Source organism: Salvelinus fontinalis, chromosome 16 (assembly GCF_029448725.1).
Source record: "Salvelinus fontinalis isolate EN_2023a chromosome 16, ASM2944872v1, whole genome shotgun sequence".
NCBI lineage: Eukaryota > Metazoa > Chordata > Actinopteri > Salmoniformes > Salmonidae > Salvelinus > Salvelinus fontinalis.
In genome coordinates this window covers 1,039,568-1,056,049 of record NC_074680.1, presented here as the reverse complement: position 1 = coordinate 1,056,049, position 16,482 = coordinate 1,039,568, and the positions used below count along the sequence as shown (strand labels likewise).

Genomic DNA, 16,482 nt, shown 5'->3' with positions numbered 1-16,482 from the left:
TTCAAACTTTGCTATTGACATATACACTCTCAATAAAAAGGTTTAGAATTGTACTTAAGAGTACAAACGTACAGTATGTCACTGTGGTGGTACCCTGTCCATTGTACCTTTTTAGTTTTAGGTACTTAACTGTACCTTTGCAGTTCGTACCTTAAGAGCCAATAGTGTACATGTCACGCCCTGACCTGAGATATCTCTGTTTTCTTTATATTTTGGTTAGGTCGGGGTGTGACTAGGGCGGGTACGTTAGTTTTTGTATTGTCTAGGGTTTTTTGTATGTCTATGGTGGCCTGATATGGTTCCCAATCAGAGGCAGCTGGTTATCGTTGAGACTTAGTCTTGGTAATTTCTTCAAACAATCATCTTCATTTAATATCGATTAATTATTGCAATAATGAGACCGTCAGCCCACCAGTCTAGACAGAGTCTAACAGACGATGCACAGTTTTTATTTAGCTGATACCAAGATTGCTTAGTCAGTCATTTCTAAACTTCCCATAAGCCACCTTGGTTTTCTACACATGGTCTTTTACTTAGTTTCCCAGATGCCAGGAAGATGAGACAATGAGGCATTGTTATTAACTCTTCCAGGCTCTCTCTATCTCGAGTCACACACACCACATCTTGTCTATAGAATGCTATTTTTTAGGTTTTTATCACCGACACAAATCAATTGTCAGCTTCAAGCTATCTCTAGTAGAAGCCATGTCCTCAACACCCAGACTAGCTGCAGGGTGCTAGAGTGGAGACCATAAAACACAGCATTAGCAGGACAGAAATATCTTACTGTTCGTTAAGTAAATAATTGTTACATATCCAACAAATAAGGTGAATACATAATTTTTCCCTCACAATGTCTACAATTTTTTTTCTGAGGTCTTGGCTGATTTCTTTTGATTTTCCCATGATGTCAAGCAGGGGCACTGAGTTTGAAGGTAGGCCTTGAAATACATCCACAGGTACACCTCCAATTGACTCAAATGATGTCAATTTGCCTATCAGAAGCTTCTAAAGCCATGACATCATTTTCTGGAATTTTCCAAGCTGTTTAAAAGGCACAGTCAACTTACATTTCTGACCCACTGGAATTGTGGTACAGTGAATTATAAGTGAAATAATCTGTCTGTAAACAATTGTTAGAAAAATTACTTGTGTCATGCACAAAGTAGATGTCCTAACCGACTTGCCAAAACTATAGTTTGTTAACAAGACATTTGTGGAGTGGTTGAAAAACGTGTTTTAATGACTCCAACCTAAGTGTATGTAAACTTCTGACTTCAACTGTATATATTCTTAATCCATTCCTTACTTAGATTTACATGTATTTTGGGTATATGTTGTGAAACTGTTAGATATTACTTGTTAGATATTACTGCACTGTCGGAGCTAGAAGCACAAGCATTTCGCTACACCCGCAATAACATCTGCTAAACACGTGTGTGACCATAAAGTATTTCTTTACTTTATGAAAAGCTATCTGACCATAACTGTTCTGGTAGTTTTGTTAATTGTTTGAGTGCATGGGATTTCCCCACAATTTGCCAAACCAAATGAGAAGATTGTAACAAATTTGCATTTAACCACATTCAGGCTCCCTTTTTCATTTATTTTGTGTGTCTCGTGTTTCGGAAACTACCAGAAAGTCTTTGGTTTAGGTCCTTCAGGTGTTTTTTTTTAGGAATTGTGTGATGTTGGTTTCTCATTTTAATCACATGGACCTCAACCTTTTTATCCCTTTTTACTGGGGTTTAGTCCAACACCGTCTTCTTGATGAATTCTGCCATACTGGTACTGACGCAAAACAAAATAACATTAGAATGCAATGTTCCACTGCATTAACCCCATACAGAAACCAGCTACCTGCATTACCCCCTGGACCGAAACTAACCCTGACAACCTGTACCTCCCTACTCCCTGTGAAGGGAGGCCTTCCCGAGGCGTGAGCCTTGTCTGAGAGAGCAAATTGGAACAGAAAGGGGTGGAACTTGCACAGAGGGTAAATTCATGTCATTTTTTAAATTGATATTTATAATCTGGGGAATACATAACCCGTTTAACAACTCATCTATGGAAATGTATCTGGACTTCACAAGTATAGACAACTGAAAAACTTGACTTGAGCCTATGTTGTCACTGATGTGGCTACTAACCCATACACCCTTTTATCTTTCCATTACTTCAGAATACATTTGTTAAAACAGTATAATGTTACAAGGACATAAAAACTTATTGGTCTTTTTTTTTTAGGATTTAAAACTTGTGTTGTGTTTTGTCTTGGGGTACTCTCTGTATGTGCAGGTTTCTCTTTGAGTCCTTGCCACAAAGACTGGATCACCGAGTCATCTAGGTGATCACTGAGAAGTGGAGCCTTTGCCTACTTTACCACAGGGCCTGTGGTGAAGTAACCAAAGGCTCCATCCCCCAGATCATAGAATTTGGTCCGTGCCACATGCACCCACAAAGAGGCACTCCAGGCTGCTAAATGAGAATAAACTGGGAAGTTCTGATGTGCTTATTTCTAAAAAGTGAATTGAACACTCAAATGAATACACAAAACACTGATAAACGTTTGTATTGGTTTTCTTTAAAAAGAAACAGTGGACAAGACAATAGTCTGTTGACTATAGGCTATTTATGTTACATTTGCAACAGGTTGGATCGGAGGTTTGAGTAGAAAACGGATTATACACTAAACGCATTCAGTCTCAGCAAGTTGACAGAAGTTTGCTACGATGGGTTTGTGTCACATCACATGGGTAGCTAAATCGTTTTTTTTTTCTTTGGTTACGAGTTAGTGAATGCGAAGGAAATCTGCACGTCCGCGGGGTGCTGTCACCCTGGCGCGCTGCTAATTTATGTGATAGCTGCTCGGAAAACATTCTGCGGTTTGACGCTGAAAATAATGCTGCCCAGTGCTAGGCTTGAATGTACAACGACCCAGGGTAGCTTAAAGCAACAGCTGCAATCGGTACGTTCTGACTTTATCATCTTCCATGGAGCCTGAAAGAACCGGAGAACGCAAAACGGAAGTGCGCATTTTGGAACATACGTATGATGTGAACAACAATAGCGGAATCAGCGGTTCACCTTCAAAATAAAAGTCTCAATTTAAACTGATACAAACGGGGAAAAGTATCTAATGTTATTTCTCGCTGTTAAAGTCCCGCAATAAAAGCTACAACATTAATATTTGTGAAACATCTTTACAGTTGTATTCTCCGAGTGTCACTGAGTAAGCTGATACCCCATTTCATGGACCCAAAATCAGCTGTACATTACAATATGAATGTCCAATACACAGAATAGGCTGAATAGTGGGGTGATTTCGCACAGTTGAAGTTCCGCATTTGGTTTGCAACAGTTGGGGGTTCTATAAACCTACCTGTACAACAATGAATCATTTTACAAATGCCAACTCTCCTGTGCCATTAGACTAGCACGTTCAAAGAATGAACGTGAAACTAATCATTTACCATGGAAATCGTAAACACGTAGAATTCTATTCATTCATTAAAACTCCCTAGAGTCTATTGATGCACCGTTTACGTCAATCTAAGTAACATAACAAAAAATTCCCCATCAAAATCTGTCAATTTAATCTAGAGACGTCTCAATCCGCCTATGGCAACCTTCCGCATCTGCGGTGGAAGGTGGCCGAGCTACCATGGTGTTTGTCAGATCATGAGACATCCTTCTCACGAACACATCTGTCACGTCCGAACGGTTTGGCCTACAAACTAATATGACCACTGTATGGAAAAATGAGACTCATGAACACAACTCCTCTGAAGGTAAACTGTACTGGTTTAAACAATTTATGGAAGTATGGAGATAGTTTTGTGCCTATCCAAAAAAGGGGGAAAAAACAATATATATTTCCTGGGCTTTCTAATATCTCCTAGATATAGGACAGACACATTTCAAAACCTTATACCTTATGATCTATTTGTTAACTGTCATTTTTTTTTACATTTATTAATGTGTTTTTCAGTGCGTTTCTATGGGCTATAGTAGTAAAGGCCAAATTCAATATTTCATCAGGTATTTTTTGAATATATATTTTTATACCTAAAGGGGTCCTTCATTTCAAAATCAAATAGATACATGATCCATCGCCTCCTGAGTGGCGCAGTGGGCCAGTAGAGATTCTGAGTTCGAGTCCAGGCTCTGTCGCAGCCGGCCGCGACCGGGAGACCCATGGGGCGGTGCATAATTGGCCCAGCGGTTAGGGGAGGGTTTGGCCGGCAGGGATGTCCTTGTCCCATCAAGCACTAGCGACTCCTTTGGCGGCCAGGCGCAGTGCATGCTGACACGGTAGCCAGGTGCACAGTGTTTCCTCCGAAACACATTGGTGCAGCTGGCTTCTGGGTTAAGTGGGTATTATGTCAAGAAGCAGTGTGGCTTGGTTGGGTTGGGTTGGGTTGGGTTGGGTTTCGGAGGGCGCACGGCTCTCGACCTTCGCCTCTCCCTAGTGCGTACGGGAGTTGCAGCAATGAGACAAGACTGTAACTACCAATTGGATACCACGAAATTGGGGAGAAAACAGGGTCAAAAAAACCTTCAATAAATAAAAATGATCCGTTGTATGACCATCTTAAAACAATTCCATATGTCAGTTTAAGATCCTCAAATCTGGGGATTATCATGCGATAACTCTCCTAGCAGTTGTTAGGCCCGAGGTGGAGTTTTCACACGATAAATCCTGGGTTCTCATGCCTTCTTGCTTAAACAAATCTTGTTTTATCCTTATCTAGTATAATTGTGGCTTGATTCCACTATTTTTTATCGGTTTGCATTCGTGTCAATGGGGGACTTTTATTTGGAAGCCGAATCTCAGATTCCACTATTGTTTCTCACGACACACACGTCAACATTAACATCGAGTTGAGGAATTTTGTTTCATCATCATGAGCATCCTGGACCAAACACAGAGACAGATTGCTCACCGGTTACTTTTTAGATAGGAAGACCAGGTACTGTAAATCGTTCTCTCTAAAGTGTTTGACATTGCACCAATAGCTAGAGTGGCAAATTGGTACGAGGTTGTGGTTTGTTGTTGTTTTTATGCGCAGCAAGCTTGGCCTGATCAGCTGTGGCCATTCATGCAGGTGTGTAGCTAGCTAGCTGAGCGTAAGTTAACGTTATCTTTTCATATCATTGTCATCCATTTTAATATTTTGAGTAAGCATCATCATTTACTCGTGAATGACGCCGTAGCTAGTATCTGGGAAAATGAGCAGCAGTGTATGTGAATGGGTAACTTGTGTAGTTAGCGTCAACTACTTAAGCAGAGCCTGTCTGCATGAAATGGACGAGCAACTCGGTCTCGTCGAAATATTGTTTTCGATTAGACCGGGTTGAATCTGACTATTGAGACTTCTAGATGATAAAATGCATATGATATTTACAGCTCACGCTTCACCAGGATCCCTTGTGCTGGTTTGTGATAGTAAATTAACAAGATGATCATGTCTCTTGCTGCTGCTAGCTAGCTAGCTAGCGGGAAATGACAAAACACCCAAATAGGCTATACAGGGCTTTTGGTAATTGTATAGATGGCCTGGTTAATAGTCAAAAAGCTATCCCACTTTGGAGTCCCTATTGCTAACTGCAGCCACAAGAAGGAGGGGAGTTTGGTGAAAATATAGGCTAGTCTCTCTCCAGAATGGCTCAGCTGTCAATCAATCAATCAAATTGATTTATAAATTCCTTTTTATCAGCCATTGTCTCAAAGTGCTATACAGAAACTCAGCCGAAAACCCCAAACAGCAAGCAATGCAGATGTAGAAGCATGGTGGCTAGGAAAAACTCCCTAGAAAGGCAGAAACCTAGAGAGGAACAAGGCTCTGAGGGGTGTCCTCTTCTGGCTGTGCCAGGTGGAGATTATAACAGTACATGGTCAATATGTTCATAAATGACCAGCAGGGTATAATAATAATCACAGTGGTTGTAGAGGGTGCAACAAGTCAGCACCTCAGGAGTAAATGTCAGTTGGTTTTTCATAGCCGAGCATTCAGAGTTGGAGACAGCAGGTGTGGTAGAGAGAGAGAATACTTAATTCACACAGGACACCGGATAAGAATGGATTAATACTCCAGATATAACAGACTGATCCAAGCATAAATACTGGAGGCTGAGACAGGAGGGGTCGGGATATCCCCAGACAGGGCCAACCAGGCAGGATATAACCCCACCCACTTTGCCAAAGCACAGCCCCCACCACTAGAGGGATCTTTTCAAACCACCAACTTACTACATTTTACATTTACCAGACGCTCTTATCCAGAGCGACTTACAGTAGAGTGCATACATTTTATTACATTTTTCATACTGAGACAAGGATATCGCCCCACGGACCTCCCGGATGCGGCCGGCTGCGACAGCCTGGGCGCAAACCCAGCCCAGCCTGGGCGCGAACCCAGAGACTCTGGTGGCGCAGCTAGCACTGCGATGCAGTGCCCTAGACCACTGCGCCACCCGGGAGGACCATAGGACAAGGCCGAATATATCCCACGAAGATCTCCCTTTAACGGCACAAACCCGAGGGGGGCGCCAACCCGGACAGGAAGATCACGTCAGTGACTCAACCCACTCAAGTGACACCCCTCTTAGGCACGGCATGGAAGAGCACCAGTATTTATTTAACTAGGCAAGTCAGTTAAGAACAAATTCTAATTTACAATGGCAGCCTACCGGGGAACAGTGGGCTAACTGCCTTGTTCAGGGGCAGAACGACAGATTTTTACCTTGTCAGCTCGGGGATTCAATCTAGCAACCTTTCAGGTACTAGTCCAACGCTCTAACCACTAGGATACCTGCCACCCAGTAAGCCAGTGACTCAGCCCCCGTAATAGGGTTAGAGGCAGAGACAGCAAGGGCGGTTCGTTGCTCCAGTACCTTTCCGTTCACCTTCACACCCCTGGGCCAGACTACACTCAATCATAGGACCTACTGAAGAGACGAGTCTTCAATAAAGACTTAAAGGTCGAGACAGAGTCTGTGTCTCTCACATGGATAGGCAGACCGTTCCATGAAAATGGAGCTCTATAGGAGAAAGCCCTGCCTCCAGCTGTTTGCTTAGAAATTCTAAGGACAATAAGGAGGCCCGTGTCTTGTGACCGTAGCATACGTGTAGATATGTACTGTAGGACCAAATCAGAAAGTTAGTTAGGAGCAAGCCCATGTAATACTTTGTAGGTTAGCAGTAAAACCTTGAAATCAGCCCTAGCCTTAACAGGAAGCAAGTGTAAGGAGAATAGCACTCTCGTAATAATATGATAAAAGAACAGGCCAATTCTTTTGCATTCATTGTTTTCATTGTGTGAATTGTGTTCCCTTTGATTGTTTACTTTTTATTAGTTCCCAATGAGATATATCATCGGTACTAAACAAATGTAATAGGGGAAAGAGTAGCTCAAGTCAAGACATAGAAAAGGAGGCGGATAGGCTGAGTAGAGAGAGAAATGCAATTGAAAGAACCTGAATTTTCCTTATTTTTTACAGTTTATATTTGTCTGCTTTATGTATTTTGACTTATTTGAAGATGGAAGTTATCGGTCTACTGCTGCATTGGCCTATAGGCTATGAGTTCCATGCGCTCATTTCTTTAGCCGCCAATGGATCACAGTGTATCATTGTGTACATATGGCAGAGGCTTGTGCTCTCACCATAGTTTAATTTCACTTTTAGAATTTTATCATTTTACTTCAGATGTTTATGATTAACCACGTGATTTTGAGAAACAAATCATAACTGGCATGCAGATCGGTAGAAATGGTATGATAAATTGTAAGCTTCCCCAAACTTGAAACTCACGCTCCGCCTTTGAAGTCTTTATACAATAATTGCCTCCACATTTAAATGGTGGGATTTGCCTATAGGCTACTTTGAAGCAAGGTAAGACGTGCCTCATAATACGAAGTAAAACAGTCAGGTTTCAAACAATTAAGTAGGGCAGGTGTTTTCAAAATGCATACTGCCTCCAGCTCACATTGTAAAGTAGTGGTGACGCTCCGATAGCCTGTTGCCTGCACTTGAATTGTGAATGGGAGGCGTACTTCAATTAGGCTACCAGTTGAGAAAAAAAATAGTAGGCCTAGCTCTTTTTTTAAGTGTGCACCAAAAATGTTTTTTTTAACATGGGACTGCATTTAGAATTGTTTGTCCATGAATGGGCTTATAAAAGCACATGATTTACTCCAACTGCAACCAGCTGAGGAGCTGCAAGAGAAATCCAGCTCAAAAGGCTCTGTATGCTGTGCGTGTGTGATTAGTTGTGTTAGATATTTTTCATGTAGCCTAACAAAAATACACACACACACACCAATTTTATTCCACTTTATTATGCAAATTAACCTATAGACTATTAATCACAATGGTCAAATGTATTTCCATCAATGAATAAAAAGCATTTTTTTGGGGCAACAGTTTTATCAACTTATATATTTTTTCTATCAGCCAAAAGGCGGGAATCCCAGCTTTGTGTGTGTGTGTGACCGCTCTTTTGTTGGTTTTGACCTAGCCCATGAGTGTGTCTGTGTGTAGTCTGTCTCCCTAGGCGGAGGGGTGGCCTCCCTCATTAACAATGATCCTACCTAGGGCTTTCTGAGACTAGTGTGTGGTTGTGTGTGTGTCTTTATGTGCCTGGCATCAAAGAGGACAGGTGGCAGTGGGAAAAGGTCTCCCTTTCTCTCTCAGTAGGGCTAGGCAGGATGTGTGTTTACCCAGGTGGTGCCACCTGGCTGCTGTCGGCATTTCCATTGGCACCAATAAAGAACCTATACTAGGAGAGTAATTGAGTTAAACTCGTGTGTGTTGATACGTAGCCTTTTGTAGCTTTTAAGTAGTTTCTACCTGAAACAATACAACAAAGACCTCTTAACCTCTCTGGTGCAGGCGTTCCGCTAGCGACCCACCTCGACAACATCCGGTGAAATTGCAGAGCGCCAAATTCAAAATACAGAAATAGTCATAGTAAACATTCATAAAAAATATAAATGTTATACATCGGCTTAAAGATGAACTTCTTGTTAATCCTGCCGCTTTGTCAGATTTCAAAAAGGCTTTACGGCGAAAGCATACCATGCGATTATCTGAGGACTGCGCCCCGCTTACAAAAGCATACAAACATTTTACAACCAAGTAAAGGAATTACAAGTCAGAAATAGCGAAACAATTAATCACTTACCTTTGAAGATCTTCATATGGTTGCAGTCACAAGAGTCCCAGCTTCACAATAAATGTTTGTTTTGTTCGATAAAGTCCCTCAGTTTTGTTGGCGCGTTTTGTTCAGTAATCCACTGGCTCAAAGGCGGTCAAAACATGCCGACGAATACATCCTAATAGTACCGGTAAGGTTCGTCAAAACATGGCAAACGATGTTTATAATTAATCCTCAGGTTGTCAATTGTCTAAATAATCGATAATATTTCAACCGGACAATAGCGTATTCAATAGAAAGGAAAAACAACGAAGGGCGCACACTCGGTCACGCGTGCAAACCAGCACTGTAAGATTCTACAGTCCACACATTTTTCAGAAAACAAGCCTGAAACAATGTCAAAAGACTGTTGACATCTAGTGGAAGCCATAGGAACTGCAATCGGGGTCCTAACCCATTAGATACTCTATAGGCATTTAATTGAAAACTACCCACATCAAAGAAATCCTACTTCCTGGATAGATTTTTCTCAGGTTTCCGCCTGCCATATCAGTTCTGTTATACTCACAGACATTATTTTAACAGTTTTGGAAACTTTAGAGTGTTTTCTATCAAAATCTACCATATATGCATACCCTAGCTTCTGGGCCTGAGTAACAGGCAGTTTATTTTGGGCACGCTTCTCATCCAGATGTCGATATACTGCCTCCAAGCCATAAGAAGTTTTAAGCCACTGGGCCCCTGAGCTGAATGTGAAATGGGGCTTTACACCTTTATGTAATATGTTGGCTAAGTAGGCGACGCTTAGGCTACTCCAATGGAGAACGTGCATAAAGATGGCAGAATTCAGATATGATGTCATTGTTTTAGCACTGTCCACTGAGTTTGTAAACAAATAAATCAGCACAATCTACCTTTTTTCAGTTTTTCAAATTGCCAGCCTCTTGAAGCAAAAATGTTGAACATGTTTTCTGTGCTAATGACTATATAAAAATAACAAAATTGTAACGAAGAGCAATGTACAATACACTGAACTTAGCAAAACAAGGAATTTGTTTTAAGTGCACGGGGGGCCGTCATCTTTATGCACCTCCTCTATTATTCCAACCTTTTTTGGCAGTCAGTGTGGATGATGTTGGTCAACAATAAGTGTTTCCAAAAAAGGCTCAAACGTAAGCCTGATCCTGAATAATGTCTCTAGTAAATAACTTCTTGGACATTGAGTTGTACTTGTTTCATGGATTGTGCAGTGTGTGTTCATGTTAACGAGCAAATCCACATGAATGTCTGTTTGAAAAATCCACTTATGAATTTGCATGCTCGTAATATGTTTCATAATCTTTGGCCCCAGTAGCCGAGCGCTGTAGCAGTCTCAGTCTGTGAAATGAGAACTAAATGTAATTGCAAGCGAAAGCTATCTCCTAGGCCTAATGGATAGCTTCAACAGTGCAGTAGAATGTCATGCAAATTAACAAGGAATCAAGAAATTACAGAAGAGTCCAATTAACAATCCAGGGCCTTCAGAAAGGGCCTTCAGAAAGTATTTACACCCCTTGACTTTTTCCTTATTTTGTTGTTACAGCCTGAATTTAAATATTTATTAAATTGAGCTAATACCCCATAATGTCAAAGTGGAAATTAATAAAAAATGAAAAGCTGAAATTGTCTTGAGTCAATAAGTATTCAACCCATTTGTTATGGCAAGCCTAAATAAGTTCGGGACTTAAACGTGTGCTTATCAAGTCATATAAGATGCATAGACTCACTGTTGGTTTGCAATAATAGTATTTAAACATGTTTTTATTTTTTAATTTTTTAATGACTATCTCATCTCTGTACACCACACATACGATTATCTGTAAGGTTCCTCAGTCAAGCAGTGGATTTTAAACAACAGATTCAACCACAAAGACCAGAGAGGTTTTCCAATGCCTCTCAAAGAAGGGCACCTATTGGTAGATGGGTAAAAATATAAAAGCAGACATCTGTTGTGAATATTCTTACACAGGAACACTCAGTCAATATCTTATTATCCTAATATCCAAATTTCAACCTCTTATCTCAAATGTAAATCTTATGCTTAATATGTCATATCAGACAACTTTTACATTCACCTCGTGCTATTACTTATGACTAGTGGTATCCTCCTACAGCTTTGTTCATTTTTATAGAAATAAATTATACAACTAATTTAAATTGACTTACTGAAAACAGTTGCCATCCCTCAATTGTTCACGGATAATGTGTTTCCTGGGCAGCTCGCTCTAAGTGTTTGGTCTGGGCGGGTCCTCGTCCTCTTTTGGTCAGACAGGAATTGCCCTCACGCTTCATAAAATGGGCCACCGGTTACCGGTTTTCCTCACAGACCCACATTGGAAAGCTCCACAGGCAGAATCAATCATCCTGTTCGTGATTCCAAATTGTCGTGGAAATTCTTACACAGGGACACTCAAAGTCCATCTTAAATTTAATAATTGTTTGTTATCAGCGCGCTGAAGAGGTTCCAACCAACTCAATGCACCAAGTACACATGTCGATCAGGAGTTCCAATGGGGCAGTCCCGTTTTAGTTATCTTATGTACTTACACAGAAAGTAATATTTGCATGATTTAGCTTATTCATTATTTGTTTGCTATTATTCATGTGACTGACCAATACTGGTTCATGCATGTGGCAGACCAATACCTCACGAGGCTCTTCTCTCCAAGCTGAGACCTTGAAACTGAGATATCATTCTCAAAACAAGGGTTTGGGCATACTGCCAAATTGCAGATACTACAGTGAGGATTTCTTCCAGGTGTTCAATCAGTCACTTGCATGAACACAAATGGGTTATTAGAAAAGCATAAACATTTCCATCACACCCCTTTGAGCAAGATCAAGTTATTTATTAGACTTGGGATGGTGTATCAATACACTCAGTCGCTACAAAGATACAGGCGTCCTTCCTAACTCAGTTGCCGGAGAGGAAGGAAACCCCTCAGGGATTTCACCATGAGGCCAATGGTCACTTTAACCCTTTAGAAACCATAGCGGCCGTCAACGGCCTGTCTTTACATTACTATAGCGGCCGCAAACAGCCTTGTTTTACTCACATTAATATCTTTGTCAACATCGCAAAATGAACTTGCTAACAACCTGTTGTCATATTCACGTGGCTGTTGTCATCAACCATTAACCGGAGACGGGGTATGCTGTCATTTGACTAAAAATGACGGCGCCAAAGCGGCTACGACTTTTCACTGTGGAAAGTGATACGGATTCGGACGTCCTTGCACTTTTAAAAGCGATGATGTCGGGGTGATTGAACACCTACTCATGGAATAGAAACACCATAATATTAATCACGTTAATTAAGCAAGTAATAGTCAAAAGTTTGGACACACATACACACCTCATTCCAGGGTTTTAACCTTTGTTTTTACTATTTTCTACATTGTTGAATAATAGAAGACATCAACTCTTTGAAATAACACAGGGATTCATATAGTAACCAAAAAAGTGTTAAACAAATCAAAATAATATTTTATAATGGAGATTCTTCAAATTGCCACCCTTTGCCTTGCACACACTTGGCATTCTCTCAACCAGCTTCACCTGGAATGTTTTCCAATAGTTTTGCAGGAGTTCCCACATGCTGAGCACTTGTTGGCTGCTTTTCCTTCGCTCTGCTGTCCAACTCATCCCAAACCATCTCAATTGGGTTGAGGTCGGGTGATTGTGGAGGCCAGGTCATCTGATGCAGCACTCCATCACTCTCCTTCTTTGTCAAATAGCTTTAATGCAGGGAAACTTAATTCAGTTTTACCTCATTTCTATCAGTATGTTATATGCGCAACCAGAGGGAAAACAAAAGCTCACCCTCCATTTGGCAAATCTGACCATAATTCTATCCTGCTGATTCCTGCTTACAAGCAAAAATAAAGCAGGAAGAACCAGTGACTTGGTCTATTTAAAAAAGTGGTCAGATGAAGCACGTTTTAAACTGTTTTGCTAGCTCAGACTGAAATATGTTCCGGGATTCTTCCGATGGCATTGAGGAGTACACCACATCAGTCACTGGCTTTATCAATAAGTACATCGATCCCACTGTGACTACGTACATACCCCAACCAGAAGTCATGGATTACAGGCAACATTCGCAATGAGCAAAAGGGTAGAGCTGCCGCTTTCAGGGTGCGGGACTTTAACCCGGAAACTTATAAGAAATCCTGCTATGCCCTCCGACTAACCATCAAACAGGCAAAGCGCCAATACAGGACTAGGATCGAATTGTACACCGGCTCCGACGCTTGTCGGATGTGGCAGGGCCTGCAAACTATTACAGACAACAAAGGGAAGCACAGCTGCAAGCTGCCCAGTGACACAAGCCTACCAGATGAGCTAAATCACTTCTATGCGTGCTTCGAGACAAGCAACGAGCATCAGCTGTTCAGGCTTACTCACGTAGCCGACGTGAGTAAGACCTTTAAACAAGTCAACATTCACAAGCCGCTGGGCCAGATGGATTACCAGGACGTGTGCTCCGGGCATGTGCTGACCAACTGGCAGGTAGCCATGTAGCCAACTGGCAGGTAGCCACGTCCGTAGCCATGAAGGGCTTTGAAAGGCTGGCAATGGCTCACATTAACACCATTATCCCAGAAACCCTAGACCCACTCCAATTTGCATCCTGCACAAACAGATCCACAGATGATGCAGTCTCTATTGCACTCCACACTTCCTTTTCCCACCTGGACAAAAGGAACACCTATGTGAGAATGCTATTTATTGACTACAGCTCAGCGTTCAACACCATAGTGCCCTCATCACTAAGCTAAGGATCCTGGGACTAAACACCTCCCTCTGCAATTGGATCCTGGACATCCTGACGGGCTGCCCCCAGGTGGTGAGGGTAGGTAGCAACACATCTGCCACGCTGATCCTCAACACTAGAGCCCCTCAGGGGTGCGTGCTCAGTCCCCTCCTGTACTCCCTGTTCACCCACGACTGAATGGCCAGGCACGACTCCAACACCATCATTAAGTTTGCAGATGACACAACAGGGGTAGGCCTGATCAACGACGAGACAGCCTATAGGGAGGAGGTCAGAGACCTGGCCGGGTGGTGCCAGAATAACAACCTATCTCTCAACGTAATCAAGACAAAGGAGATGATTGTGGACTGCAGGAGAAGAAGGACCGAGCACGACCTATTCTCATCGACGGGGCTCTAGTGGAGCAGGTTGAGAGCTTCAAGTTCCTTGGTGTCCACATCAACAACAAATTAGAATTGTCCAAACACAAGACAGTTGTGAAGAGGGCACGACAAACCTATTCCCACTCAGGAGGCTGAAAAGAGTTGGCAAGGGTCCTCAGATCCTCGAAAGTTTCTACAGCTGCAACATCGAGAGCGTCCTGACTGGTTGCATCACTGCCTGGTACTGGAACTGCTCAGCCTCCGACCGCAAGGCACTACAGAGGGTAGTGCGTACGGCCCAGTACATCACTGGGGCTAAGCTGCCTGCCATCCAAGACCTCTACACCAGGCGGTTTGCTACCGGACTATCTCCATTCTGTCTTGCCACCCACAACCCGCCAGCCCCCTCTTTTACGCTACTGCTACTCTCTGTTTATCATCTATGCATAATCTCTTTAACTATACCTATATGTATATATTACCTCAATTAGCCCGACAAACAGGTGCCCCCGCACATTGACTCTGTACCGGTACCACCTGTATATAGCCTCGCTACTGTTATTTTCACTCATTTTAATGTTTTTAATTTTTATTTCTTTACTTATCTATTGTTTACCTAAAACCCTATTTTTTTTAATTTTTTAACTTAAATTTCACTGTTGGTTACGGCTTGTAAGTAAGCATTTCATTGTAACCTGTTGTATTTGGCGCACGTGACAATTTTTTTTGATTCCATATCAAATTATACCATGCCAGGTTGGAGAGGATTGGTGCATTGTCCATTTACAATGTGGATGCTACAATGATTACAGATAGTCAAATCAAATTTTATTTGTCACATGCGCCGAATACAATAGTTGTAGACCTTACTGTGAAATGCTTACTTAGAAGCCCTTAACCAACAATGCAGTTCAAGAAATAGAGTTAATAAAATATTTAATAAATAAACCTAAAGTAAAACAAAACAAATCAATCAAAAAGTAACACAATACATGTACATAACAATAACGAGGCTATATACAGGGGGTACTTGTACCGAGTCAATGTGCGGGGGTACAGGTTAATCAAGTTAATTTGTAAAGTGACCATGTAAAGTAGTCCTGAAATGAGTCATGATGAGTAAGAAAATTACAGAAGTACAAATATCATACCCCCAAGACATGCTAACCTCCCCTGTTATTGTAATGGTGAGAGGTTAGCGTGTCTTGGGGGTATGCTAACTTTCTCACACGTCATTATTCCCCATTCAGTACTATCTGTAATTCATGAATCAAGCATCCTCATTAATCTAAGAACATGGATTAACAGCTACTCGCTGTTTGTCTATGCATAGTAGCTTTACTTCTACCTACATGTGCATATTAGCTCGTCTAACCTGTACCTCCGCTTATTGACTCGGTACCGGTTACCCCTGTATATAGCCTCCTTATTGTTATTTCATTGTTGCTCTTTGTGATTTACCTTAGTTTATGAAGTAAATATATCCTTATTTCTTAACTGCATGGTTGGTTAAGAGCTTGTAAGTAAGGATTTCACTCTAAGGTGAAACCTGTTGTATTCCACACGTGACAAATACAATTTGATGTTTTATTCTTATTTACAATAAAAGTGACTCCGAAGTCACACAATACATTACACAGTTCATTTCTATTGGGCACAAAATCATTTGAAACACAACCAAAACAAACAGCAAATGCATCCAGCAAGTTTGAAGATTCACAAGATGGATGTAATCATTGCGCACTAGGAATATGGGACCAAATACTAAACGTCTGAATACTTTAATACACATATGGGAATTTGTCCCAATACTTTCGGTCGACTTAAACGAGGGGACTATGTACAAAAAGTGCATCATTTCAAGTCCAAAGTGCTTGAGTACAGAGCCAAAAACAAAAATGTGTCCCTCTCCCAATACTTTTGGAGCTCACTGTATGTGCTGTTGGTTGGAGTCAGCACTATTAAATGGGTCTGCTCTACACCAGGGCTTACATATCCCTATTTTCCGCAATTAATTCTGTTAAAACCAGAGTTGTGGTATAATAGTACACAGTAGCTCTTTTTTTATTATTTGAGTCAGTTGGAAAGGACCCTGTAGTTATAACAACCACATTATCTAACATGGTTTTTAATCCAACACAACA

General features: G+C 41.4%; 1 protein-coding gene across 2 annotated transcripts in view; it reads left to right on the top strand.

Annotated features, from left to right (window-relative positions):
• Positions 1-4,841: 4,841 nt before the first annotated feature.
• The window catches only part of LOC129812507 (CAP-Gly domain-containing linker protein 4-like), a 92,126-nt gene continuing 80,485 nt past the window's right edge, over positions 4,842-16,482 (top strand). For both annotated transcript variants that reach the window (XM_055864119.1, XM_055864120.1), the window contains exon 1: positions 4,842-4,973. The gene's annotated coding sequence lies outside the window, so the exon portion shown is untranslated. The remainder of the gene's footprint in view (positions 4,974-16,482) is intronic.